Genomic DNA, 13,011 nt, shown 5'->3' on the forward strand with positions numbered 1-13,011 from the left:
CAAGGTATTTTAGAAGAGATTACTGCCTTGTCAGGCTAAATTTGCCATGGGCATTAGTAGTTTACCTTGGTCTTTCCTATCCTGGCAGGAGTATTTTGACAACTTATCTCTTAAAAGAGACTGTCCTCGGAATCTGCCAGTGAGATTGAGCTGCTTGATGAGATAAATATGGAAATACACGCCTTGAGGACCCTGATTCTGGGTTTCTGAGGCCTCAGCTAACAGTCCTGTCAGTGCTTGAACAGATTCATGCGTGCGTGCTGCCAGAGGCCAGTTCCTTGGTGGCTCTTACATAATTCTGAGTCAGGGAGAACTAAATGGTCAATTTAAAATAAATGCTCGCGTTTGAGATCTACCTGCGTAATCTGGACGCACTGGTTTTCGTGGGTCATCTCCAATTTAAGCGCATTCATATATATTTTATGTAGTTTGTAAAATTTACTTGTGGAAGTTCATAGATTAGAGGCTTGGGCAATCTATTTAGCAAATAAACATTGTTGCAGTTAAGGTACATTACGGGAAATCACAGAAAGTTCACGGAAACACATAATGAAGAAATTCTGGCTTCCTACTTTGTCTCATTTTTCCATTTTATTTTGATTTTTATCTTCATGTTTGAAATTCCTCCTCAATCCTTTTGCAGAAGGGAGGTGCCCTTTCTCCATTCCCTCCTGAACACATTACTTTCTTTGTGAGGCCCTGGCACTAGTCTATCTAAGTAAAAGGTTAAACGTTTTATAAAAGCACAGAGTAAGATAAGAGTCTTTGTTTAAGCTCTTGTGTTCTTTTCTGTCTGTTTAGATTGTGAGTGTCTCTGGTTGAAAGCCTTTTGTATTATGTGGTGAAAAAACATAGGATTTAGCATTCAAAAATTATAATAGATCATATGTGAGCAAATATACACACACAACTTATATTTAATCTTTGTATCTGAGCTATTTGCTGAATTGACAGCCTTGGGAGAAGGGCATTGTAGTTCCTAGGCTTATTTTCAGTTGGAAATGGAGCTAAAAGCAATGATGTGACAAAAGGTGATTGCCTGTGGATGTCTGAAGAGACTCTCAGTAAAATGCTACCGTGTGAAACATCTAAATGCCATAATACAGCATTGTAAGGTGCAGAGAGATGCAGGAGAAAGCTTGTAAGAGACTAGTGTGTGTTTCTGGCTGTCGCTGGGGTTGCAAAAGGTAAATCATCCCCAGGACAAAGGTAATTTGCTGATAGTATTACAGAAGATGATTTCCATTTCTCTGCAGCTACATTGCTGAGCTTCTTCAATGAGGAATTTGCGAGCCAAACCAGCTCACAGGTTTTGACAAAAAACCAACCAACCAACCAAACAAAAAAAACCCCCAAAACTCTCCCACGCACCTGTTTGTTTCCTTTGCACATGTGCCTTTGTCTTTTCCAGAACTCCTTAAACATGTAAGGAATTATATTAGACAAAGAAAAGAAGGGTAGGTACAGTAAGGGATACAGAGCTGCTTCTATTTACTGTGTCTAGTCTAAAATAATGGAGTGAGATTTTATAGTGGGAAGGGGAGGGGGAGCAGTAGGCTCACGGTTTTCCCAGTCTTTTGTTTGTCCCCTACAGAAGCCCTTCTTGTTGTCTTTGACATCCAGCTGGGCTTTAACTTTTGGGACCTCATCCCGGCGTACCTGAACAATGTGTCTGTGTTCCTCACAGGTTACCTGTCCTTGGTGCCACCTTCTCTATGATTCCTTTTTATGTTTGAGTTTGGAGGTGCTCCCTGTTCAACCACAGAAGTCTCCTGGCATTTTTGCCTGACTTCCCACACATGTTTCCTGGGCTCCCTCTTCCCTCCAGGGCCTTATTCTATGGGGCTCTGGCAAAAGTCCTTGAAGAGACACATTTTGTTTTGTTTATTAGGGAAAAAGAGCTTGGCTGTTAAAAGTGATGAATGCTGCCTCCTGCACACAGCCAGCTCAGAGCTTCAAATGCTCCTTCCTTGGGAACACCCTGAAGAAACTTGGTGCTGTATCCACATGTGGAAGGGATGCATCTTCATGTCTGTGAGTGACAGGTCAGGAGGAGAGTGGTGTGGCAAAGCTGAGAACTGCTGTGGTGTCCTTCACAGAGTTCTGAAACAGGGATCCCTCTCAGTAAACTTGGCAGGTGACAATCTTCTGAAGCAGGTGGTAACAGATAGAGAGTAAATTAAATTACTTGTTATCCAGCTGGATCAGAAGGGGATGTCTATCTATAGAGCTGACTTGCTAATTTATGAAATGTCAGAGTTTGGGATCTTTTACAGGACCTCAGATAATCTGGCATCAGTTATTTGAGATACCAGGATAAAAATTCTTACTCCTGTTGGGTTGAAAGCAGCTGACAGCCCTTGACTTCAAAATTCACCAGGAATAATTATTATTCAGGGCTAAGCTCATATATAATCCCAGCTGTCCTGTCCATATTTCATAGAATCAGAGAATGGCTTGGGTTGGAAGGGACCTTAAAAATTACCTGGTTCTAACACCCCTGCCATGGGCAGGGACACCTTGAACTAGACTGACTTGCTCAGAGCCCCTTCCAACCTGGCCTTGAACGCTCCCAGGGACTGTGCATCCACAACTTCTCTGGACAACCTGTTCCAGTGCCTAACCACCCTCACAAGAAAGAATTCCTTCCTAATATCTAATCTAAACTTGCCCTCTCTCAGTTTAATGCCATTCCCCCTGGTCTTATCACTTCATGCTCTTGTAAAAAGTCTCTCTTTAGCTCTCTTGCAGCCCCCTTTATGTACTGCTCAAAGGTACCTCTGGAACTTTCTCTTTTCCAGGCTGAACAGCCCCAAATCTCTCAGCTTTTCCTCATAGGAGAGTATTTGTTTAAAGTGTATTTTAAACAAACTGATATAAATAACCTTTGGATTTTTTTTGTGCATAATTATGTAAAACCATAAAGTTATTTCTATTTCATATTTATTCACTGATTTTGATCAATGTTCCTGTGGCTTACTTTTTATTGAAGTGAAATATTTTTTGATTTTGTTTGGTTTCCATCTACATGAACACCCTTTGCTTGTTAGTGAAGTGCTGTTAAAAGCAATTTTTACACACCTCAAGAACTGCCAGAGTGGTTTGCAGTGCAGGAAATAAAAATCAGTTATTAATCAATCTGCATCAGAAGCATCAGAGTCTTGATTCAGTAGGCTTTTATTGAAGTGTAACTTGGCAGCAATTTGGAATTCCTGTTAGTTTAGTGCTTGTGTAGTTATGCCCACTGACCTGCAGAAAATGTTTCTGACACAGTATGAAAAGTAAGAATCATATTGCTGAAGCCTGAGGGTCAACACTATATGTATTGTTTTTTTCTTACTGTGATATTACTAAAAGGTGTAAGAATGTTGCTTTTTCAGTGTTAGTTCCTATTGTATGGGTGAAATCTTAAATGCATTCTGTGTCACCAAAGAAGAAGGGCAGAAGTGCCAAAAGTGAGGCAGGATAGAGTGGAGTAGCCTGATATCATAAATAAGTCCAGTTGTACAACCAACAGAAGGATGCATTGGCTCAGTTATCTGTCTGTGTGTATCTCCTTTATTACTAAAAATGCATTGCTCCACAAACATCAAAACCCCCAAATCCAGAGAAAGAGACTAAGAAAATCTAGTTTAAATGGGGATAGTGTGATACTGTGCATATGAGACACTTGAGGGAAGGAGAATAAACACCAGGTATAAATTATGTAGAGAAAGTGAAAATAGCCCTTTGCACTACCAAAGGATGTTGAGACAAATCAGAGTTAAAATGAATTCTAAATAAGAAATATATCTTGCTAGGACTGTAGTATCTAGATGGTGGCAAACATTTCCTGATATGGAAAATCAGGCACTGTAAAAGAAAACAAAAGAGAGAAGATTGTCTGTGTACTCCTGAGTGCTGTAGGTGAATGTCATATTGATCAGAGTCATAAGACTAAAATCTTTGGTGCCATAAAAAATTTAGGCTTCTTGTCCTGGACTTGATTTTTGTTCACCATTGTGCATGGTCTGCTTCAAACTGTTTTAATAGAAGAGCCATTCTGAAATAGTGATCTTGTTGTACTTGCAGTTGATGCACTTGCATAAAAAAAATATCTGTTTGCATAAGAGATTACAATGAACTGTGGCTCTTAAAAGAAACTAAACTGCCAAGGAACAAGTTGCTGATACAAGTTAGGAGAAAATGGTCCATTTCCAAAATGAAGGGTGACTATTAGTGTATTTTCATGTAAATTTGAAATATGAAATATATTTCTAAATTATTTGTTGAGAAAAACCCCTTTAGAATCAAAGATGGAAAGTGAGGCATGGAAGTTAGATGATGGTAATGTATTTCTGGGGTTCTAAAAATGAAAGCCTACTGTGAAATGTAACACATGACTGGATAGTAAAAGGGCAGGTGAAATGTAACCATTCTCTGGCTCAGGAACTCCTGAGATAAAGATTGCTGAGGAATGAAGAAATAGGTTTGCATGCTAGTCCTGCCTGTTCTGCTGCTTTTTCCAGGCATTCACCATGGGCTGATTTAGGTGACAAGGGCACTGGCTAGGTGGATCTTTGATCAGTCTCACTGTATGGCTGTTGTAGGCTCTCAAATTTGGATGAGAACAACAAGCCAAAAACCTGGCAAACATGTTACATTCATTTCCAAAATTTATAAAGGCAATAATTTATATGAACTCAATGAGAGATTAGACAAGTACTTGAAGGAGGGGTCCACTGGGAATAATAACATGGGCAAGTCCTACCAGGCCAAGGACATAACTGAGCTGACAGCTGGGAGCACACCATATGTACTTGTGTTCTTCACTTGGTGGCCATTGCTGCAGACAGTGTAGCAAGCAAGCTAGCACCAAAAGTGCTTTTATGAGCAATAAATTGTGTTTAGCAGCTTTATTTCCAATTCCAGATATTTAACTCCACTGTCTCTTGTACAGAGAGGCACAGGAATATAACAGAGTAGATAAAAGCAGATAAAAACCCAAGAGGTGGAAATCCCTGTGAAATCCCCATTGTCACTTAACATATAATGACATTTGGTATGCCTACAATCATTACTTTTACTCACAAATGCATCAGTACTTGGAAAAGGCTGTTATTGGGCTCTTTAGGAATTCTCTGTAGAAGGATTGAAAAGTATTGTGAGTGACTTTGAAGACTTTAAAGCTTCTGGAAAAGTAATTTTGAGGAGTTGTGTGCAAAGCTGACGCACTGAGCCACTCACCGCATGTCTTGCCTCTATTTTCAATAGGAAGGAAGAGTTATGAGTGGTGAAGAAGGACCTGAATCTATACCAAAGCACACTTACCACTTACACTGACTAAAGAATACCATTCAGAAACACCAAGCAAAAAGTGGAAAGAAGGACACTGCCACAGTTACCACATTTTTTCAGTAGTCCTTCCTTCCTGACTCACCTTACTTTTTGATAGATAATGTGTTTGGAAAAAAGGACAGAAATGCAACATGATAATCCTTCCCATGATAGTTGGATCTCTTAAAATGTTTTATATTTGTATGAATCTGTTTGGTTTTTTAAAGTTAGTTCATAGACCAGCTTAGGCACCACACTGTTGTGGTGATGTTGACAAAAATTTACATTACCATATCCTGTAAGATTTCATTACTCCATTTCCAGTTATGCAATTAAAATGCAATTAATTGGAGAACCAGTTCCTAAAACTAGCTTTTGTTACAGCACACAGTGCCTGAGGTCATCTGAGGGTACATCCACATGGATGGGTGCAGACAGTGGCAGGTTCACTCTGCCTGTGCCCTGAGCCAGCCAGTGTAGCAGCTGTGTAGCTGTGATTTGTGTGTTGCTGAACCTGAGTTAATAGGGCTGGCTGTGAAACAGAATACATTAGCTTGGGCTCAGAACTGTGCTAATGTGGCCACATGATTTCTGGAAAGAAGCTGGTCTTATGTCCAGCTGGCTCAAAGCACGAATAGAGCAAAGAAATGGCAGTCTCTGTAAGCTAGTCAGAAATGCAGGTCAGGAGATGAAGTGTGAAAGAGTTTATCTATACTTTTATAGCTGCTGTAAATGGAATTTTCACTTTTATGTAAGAAAATAAACTCACTGTTGACAATTGTCTCATCTTGCAGTAAGCTCGTGATATTTTCAGTATGTATGAATGTACACTTTTGACTTCTAACATATATCAGGACAGATTATTTTTTAAAAATAATAATTTTAATTTGTTGGGGATTTTTTTACCTAGAAAAGCAGGGAAAAAAATTTTTATAAAAAACCAAAGACCTTTAAGGCTTGAAGACCTTGCTATCCTTTATTACTTACATTTGCAGTGAAGCATAGATGTTTTCTTCCTGGCAACCAATGAAGAGGGAGATAAAATTGTCAGCTCAAATTCCAAATTGGACCCAGGCAGCTCTGGAGGAAGTTATTAGCAGTCTGAAAATGCCTCAGCAGCACTTACTACTGAAGTGATCTTTTTTTTTTCCGTAGAGATCTGCTCTTACAGGAGAATAATTTATATTTTCTCATAGGTATTTCCAAATGGCAGATAGACTTGAGGCACTTTATACAAGGCTGTAATGAAAATGGAAAATATTGAATTCTGATGCATTGACTTTTTTAGCTCTCTTTATTTGCTCTCTTGGAGATTTTGAAGGCAAGTTGTTTACACTAAGGATCATATTTTACAGTCGGGTAGCAACACATAAATACCCTCTACACATAATTAATTTAGGACTTTCTGTTCCTACTTCTGCTCTTACAAGCATGTGTTGTATTTGTACTAGGTCCCCAGTGCATCACCTTCTAACACCTTCTTTTGTAACTAACTTTAAAATTTTTTTGCAGTTTTTGCATTCTGAGTAGCTTATACCAAATAAAAGGTTATTGATTGAGTGGTGACTGATGCTGAAGTACATTCATCTGAACATGTGCTACATGAGTTTTTTTTAAAAGATTGCTATTAAGTAGTGCTTAATCTGCCAGGGTCCTCATACTGTAATTAAGCATCAAAATTATAGGAGATGAGAGAAGATGCCCATAAGTTTGTACTGTCATATCTGTATTTTAATCCAATATTTTTGCTTTATCCTCCTTAAAGGATTGAACAAGACACCCAAATGGCAGACTTGAACATCTTAGCCATAAGGTCAATCATTAATATCTATCATTGGCTCAGAATTCCCCTGCAAAGAAGACAAGTTTATGTTGCCATTTAGATACATATATACTTATGAAAAAAACACCAGATACCAATTTTAAGATACAAAATACTTTATTTTTGAAGAGGATAATTTTTTAGAAGGTATTATAGTAAACCCCAAAACCTTCTGTCTGTAAGTCATAGTTATATAATATTGTACACTTCCACTGTGCATGAAAGCATGCCCAGTCCCTTGGAAGCAGGAGAGTTTTTTCTCTTGTAGAAGCTAGAGTAACACTTTAGACTCGCTCTTCCTTGTATTCAGGGTGTTAAAACACATAATGATGTGTAACTGGCACCATTTCAGTTCCTTTAGGTTTATCCAGCCAGTAGCACTCTGGAAACCAGAAAAGGCAAGGCAAAGCATTACAAATACCCTTCTGTCATCTTCATTTTGGGAGCAATCCAGATGGAAAGATACTGCTGGAAAGACCAGCTTTAGAGCAGTCTGGGCAAGGGATTGTGTGCTTGGCAAGAGCTACAGAATGGCCAGATCTGGCATTGCTGACAGGAGCAGTGGTCACTGCCAACATCTCTCTTTTCCTTCAGTTTCTCTAATCAGCTCAGAATTAACAGGCAACAGCCCCAAATTTGTGACTAGAAGCAACAAATAATTTTCTCTCTTTCCTTCTTCTATGCTATTCCAATCAGCTCTTTCTCCCATATTAGCAGATACACAAAGTGATCAGCAGTAAATGATTCATTTACTTGGCTTTGCTGCTTCTCTGGAATTCCCAAATTCCCAAACTGTATCTTTCTTTTTTTTTTTTTACTCACTCAGAAGAGGGTGAGTAGTTCAGATCTCTCAACCTGATTTAGAATATAAAAATATATATATTCTTATGTAGCCTTAAGATTGCCTCATGAAAAGAATCCTCATAATCATAATACTGTGGATTTAGGGCAACTACCAACGAAGGATCATTGCACTCAGCCTCTCCATGTTACCACCTTTTCTAACATTCAAGTTGCCATTGGTGCCTCTGTGAAATGTAGTAAATACCATTATTTCCACACTGTATAACTGGTTTACAGGACTGTGAAAAGAGTAAACACTTCCATTGCTGCATGCAGTCCTCATGACTCACTGGCAGCCCAGGTCTCAAGAAGAAGACCCATAGGCCATGTCTCCTTCCCACTTGGTCCTTAAAGCATTTAAAGAGACAGTTGTCTGTCTTCCTGTGTGGTTTCAGATCACATTAGACCTAAGTGTGTTAAATCCAATGTAATCTGAATCAGGCTGCTTATCACTACAGTAAAATCCTGCATGGATTTTTTTTTTTTTTTGTATGGAACAGAACATCCTTTTAAGGGGGAGATACATGTGACATTTCTATTCTTCCCAGCATACAATACAAACATAACCATTCCACTGATTCCAACAGGGTCCCTGAGGCAGCAGAAGGAATAATCCAGCATCTACAAAAAGGCCTGACTTAAAATCTTCCCATTTCACCCCAGAATGCATTAAAATGTATCTTTCTGCAGATGGCTAGAGGTCCATGAAGAAATTGTATGGGATGTATGGCTCCTGGAACAAGAGGAATTTCCCAGCACACTGTTTCAGAGCTCATGCTCCACTGCTAGAGTACAATTTGGTTAGATTTGCAGGTAGAGCAATCAAAAAATTCAAAGTGCCTACAGAGTTTAAAACAATCTTGAAAATAAAGGATTCCAAAATAATAAAACTTGAGTTACTGCTACAAAAATGGTAGTCTAGAATTGCTTGTTTTTTAGGTGTGATTTATAGTTTTCCATAATTATATATATAAATATATACCAGTGTGTATTTACTTTGTATCTAAAATGTGTATTACACATGGAATACAGAGATTATAAAAATTTCTTGAGTTGCCATCACAGAAACTGAAAAAAACTGAATCTTTTGAGATATTCAGCATGGACTGAACATCTGTTTCTGTAACCATCTATTTTTTTGTCTATTAATTCACCTTGACTATTACAAGAACTTGAGCAGTGGCTCAGTGAGATGGCAGTTACCCAAATTCAGTAAGAATAGCTAGGATTACGATTCTTTAAAAATGAATTAAGAGAGTTTTATTAAAGCTGGTTTAAATATGATTTCTGTGTGTCTCTGGACTATTCTCTTTGTGAAAAATCAAACTGGATAGCTTTTTCGAGTAGTTGATTCATTTCTTACCAACTGCTTGACATAGTAACATGAGCAGTTGAAGAGAAATTTACTGGTTTGAAACTTCTCTGCTGAGCCCTTCTGGGTGGTCTGCATAGTTTAAATATTTCAGGAATGAAGTATTTAGGAGATTACAATGTTAAGAGAGCAGGTAATCAGAAAATATATCTTTCTGTTATGAGCAGCACACTAAATGGAAGAACTGAAAGGCACAAATATAAACTGTTCAGCTTTTTCATGTCATGGCACTTAACAGCAGAGTACGACTACAAGTAAACTTCTTACCATGCTTAAAACTAGAACATTAAAACCTGTGAATTTACAGTTGATTCTCTGCCTAAAACCAGTGCAAGCACAGCTGAACCAACGAAATACTAACAATAAAACCAATCTTAATCAAGAGCACAGACAATTACAACACTGGCTGTTTATCTGTTTGCTTTACTGCTTTTACTAGCCCCATCAGCTTCCTGCTCAGTATCCTTCAGTTGTAGGCACTGTAGCCTCAGCAATTACCCCCTGAAGCCTTTGCAGCTTTACCTTCTTGTTATATATGCCAGCTTTCACTACAGCACACTAGGGAAAATATACCTTCTGTAAGGGGAATGAGTAATTTTTATTTTTCTGTCCTCTTCCTCTAAGCCCCCTCATATTTCACAACAGTTTAGGGGAATAAATAGATCAGGCCTTTATTTAAATCAACAATTTCATCAACACTTTCGGCTTTATGTCAGATTTTCACTCTTAATAAGATTTTAAGATTTGAGAATTAGAAACAACAAATTTTAGAGAATCAAATAAGATGAAAAAATAACTTCTTCACTATCTGAAAAATACATGTCTGCAAGAATCCTTAAAATTGGCAAATTTTGGGCTGTGAGAGAGATGTTTGGATAGAGCATCCTGCCTATAATGCAGCTGATAATGTGGCTTTAGGAAAAATGCAGCCTAAAAAGAGCCCAAGACTCCAAGCCTAATCAAGTGATCATACAATGAGTAGACCTGATGACAGATGCCTTGCAGGATACTGTAACAGTATTGAGGATACTTTAATAATTGAATAAAAACACATTCTTCCCTCTCCTCCAAGAGAATGCAACAGAACTATCTTGGCTTTAGAACAGCACCATGGAATAAAAACAGGAGAGGAACATCTTTAACAAAAAAGAGAGTTTAGATGGGGTTACCATTAGACAACAGCCCTCAAGGGCTTAGGCCCTCTGGTTAGATTTAAGTTTCATCCTGAAATAGCATGGAATACATGTCTTATTGCTGCCTGGGCTGTTAGGGGTTCTGGCTGCAAAATATCACAGCAGCTAAGAAATAATCCTTTAGTTTAATCTACCTTTTTATAGCTTGGATTCTAACCTTGCATTTGAAATCTGACCTTGTATTTGGCTGAATACTTCCTAACTTTTAAGGTCAGTGCTGTTAAAGATGAATCTAGTGAAGCTGACAGGTACTTAGCAAGTTCCTCTTTGAAAGAAACAAGTCCAAACTTAAGGACTGGAGATGACTGTAAAGCTACAGTGGCTGGTGTGTTGATGGAGCTGTCATATGGTGTGTTTCAATAAATAATCTCTGGCAGGCACAGAGGCCAGTGCCTCTTCTGGAAGAAGCAGATAATGAAGAGGCATCAAATTGCTCCAAATTCTAAACAAGAACAATGGATTTGGGGATTTGGAACATTTTGTCTTGTTCTGTTACATCTGTGTAACTCCTGTCCACACAAAGAGGAAGCTGAAACTTAGTCCTGTAACTGCAACTTCCAACTCTGTTCAGTCACATGCTGGTTTTATCTTGTCTCTCTAAGGCTTTGTTGGTGCAGCAGTTTTAATAGTGTTAAACAAGTACCAAATACTTACTTTTGCCCATGAAGTAAGACAATGAAATTGAAGATGGAAATTAGACTGTGGAGCTAGAAGTCCATTTCTAGAGGAAATAAGAGTTAAAATTATATTTCTCTGGCTACCTTGCAAACTCAAGCCAGAACTTAACACCTTTCTAATGCAGAGGGCAATATTGGATGTCCATATTGGGACCAGTGTTATTTAATATCTTCTTTAATGACATGGATGAAGGGATTGAGTGCACCCTCTGCAAAACTGCAGGTGACACAAACCAGAGTGGTGCAGTTGACACACCTGAAGGATGGGATGCAATTCAGAGGGACCTGGAGAAGCTTGAGAAATGAGTCGGTCAGAATCTTATGAGGTTTAACATAATGAGGTGCTGGACCTGTGTCATATCAAACCAGGCTGGGACATGGAGAGTCCCAAAAGGTCTCTGGGCTGCTGGGGGGCGAGAGGCTGGACATGAGCTGGCAATGTGCACTCACAGCCCAGAAAGCCAAAAGTGTCCTGGGCTGCATCCAAAGCAGATTGGCCAGCAGGGGAGGGAGGGGATTCTGCCCCTCTGCCCTGCTCCGGTGAGACACCACCTGCAGGGCTGCATCAGCTCTGGGATCCCAGCACAGGAAGGACATGGAGCTGCTGGAGCAAGTCCAGAGGAGGGACACCAAAGTGATTAGTGATGCATCATCTCTCCTATGAGGCAAGGTTGAGAAAATTTGGATTTACTGCCTGGAAAAGAGAAGGCTTTGAGTGACCCAATTGCAGCCTTCCAGTACCTGAAGGGAGCCTGTCAGAAAAATGGGGAGAGACTATTCAAGAGCATGTAGTGACAGGACAAGGGGAATGGCTTTAAACTGAATGAGCAAAGGTGTAGACTAGGTATTAGGAAGAAATTCTTTACTGTGAGGGTGGTGAGACACTGGGACAGGTTGCCCAGAGGTGAGGATGTCCCATCCCTGGCAGTGCTCAAGGCCAGGCTGGAAGGAGCTTTGAGCAAGTCAGTCTAGTGGAAGGTGTCCCTGCCCATGGGAGGGGGTTGGAATCAGATGATCTTTAAGGTCCCTTCCAACCCAAACAATTCTGTGAGTCTATGTCTTTAAATGGGCAACTGCCCATTTAGCCCATTTGCCTTACATGCTATTTTGAAATCTTAGTATTTAAGAAAAATTTAGAGTGATGGACTGAGAGGATAAATACAATCTAGAAGAAGATGTGGGGAAAATAACAGGAAGGCTATAAACGACATAATTTAGAGTTAGGGATTAGGTAAAGTGCCTGCATTAGGAATTACATGATACAAAAATGTGTATTCATGTTCTGGCTAATCCAGGAATGAAAAATGCTGAGCTTATGGTATTCATGTGTCTGGTCTTGCTCCTAAAAGTGACTGTACATATTTCACTTGTACACATATATTTAAAATGAATAGCAGTTGCCAAAGGCAGAACTAAGCATGTTATAGAGAATGTAAAATTTATATAAAGATAGGGCTTTCAGGCAGCTACAGAACCAAGACTCTCTAGGGCCTGCTTAATTTTTTTTTAAATATAACAGCAGCTCCTATTTTTTTTTTTTAATATAACAGCATATAACAAACAATAGAAAAAAATTGAACAGTTAACTTGAAATAGATTGGGAGAACTCCACATCTTGGGAGCATATCCTCAGCGTTACTTCCAAGCCTTGTGCATTTAGATATTGGTGGCATTGCTTTTGGGATTATCACCAGGGAAACCTGAGTTTACACCATCCCAGCTGGCAAGCTTCAACATTTCTGCCAACACATTATCCTGCACCACCAAGGCAGCAGCCAGACTGACAGC

Source organism: Molothrus ater, chromosome 3 (assembly GCF_012460135.2).
Source record: "Molothrus ater isolate BHLD 08-10-18 breed brown headed cowbird chromosome 3, BPBGC_Mater_1.1, whole genome shotgun sequence".
NCBI lineage: Eukaryota > Metazoa > Chordata > Aves > Passeriformes > Icteridae > Molothrus > Molothrus ater.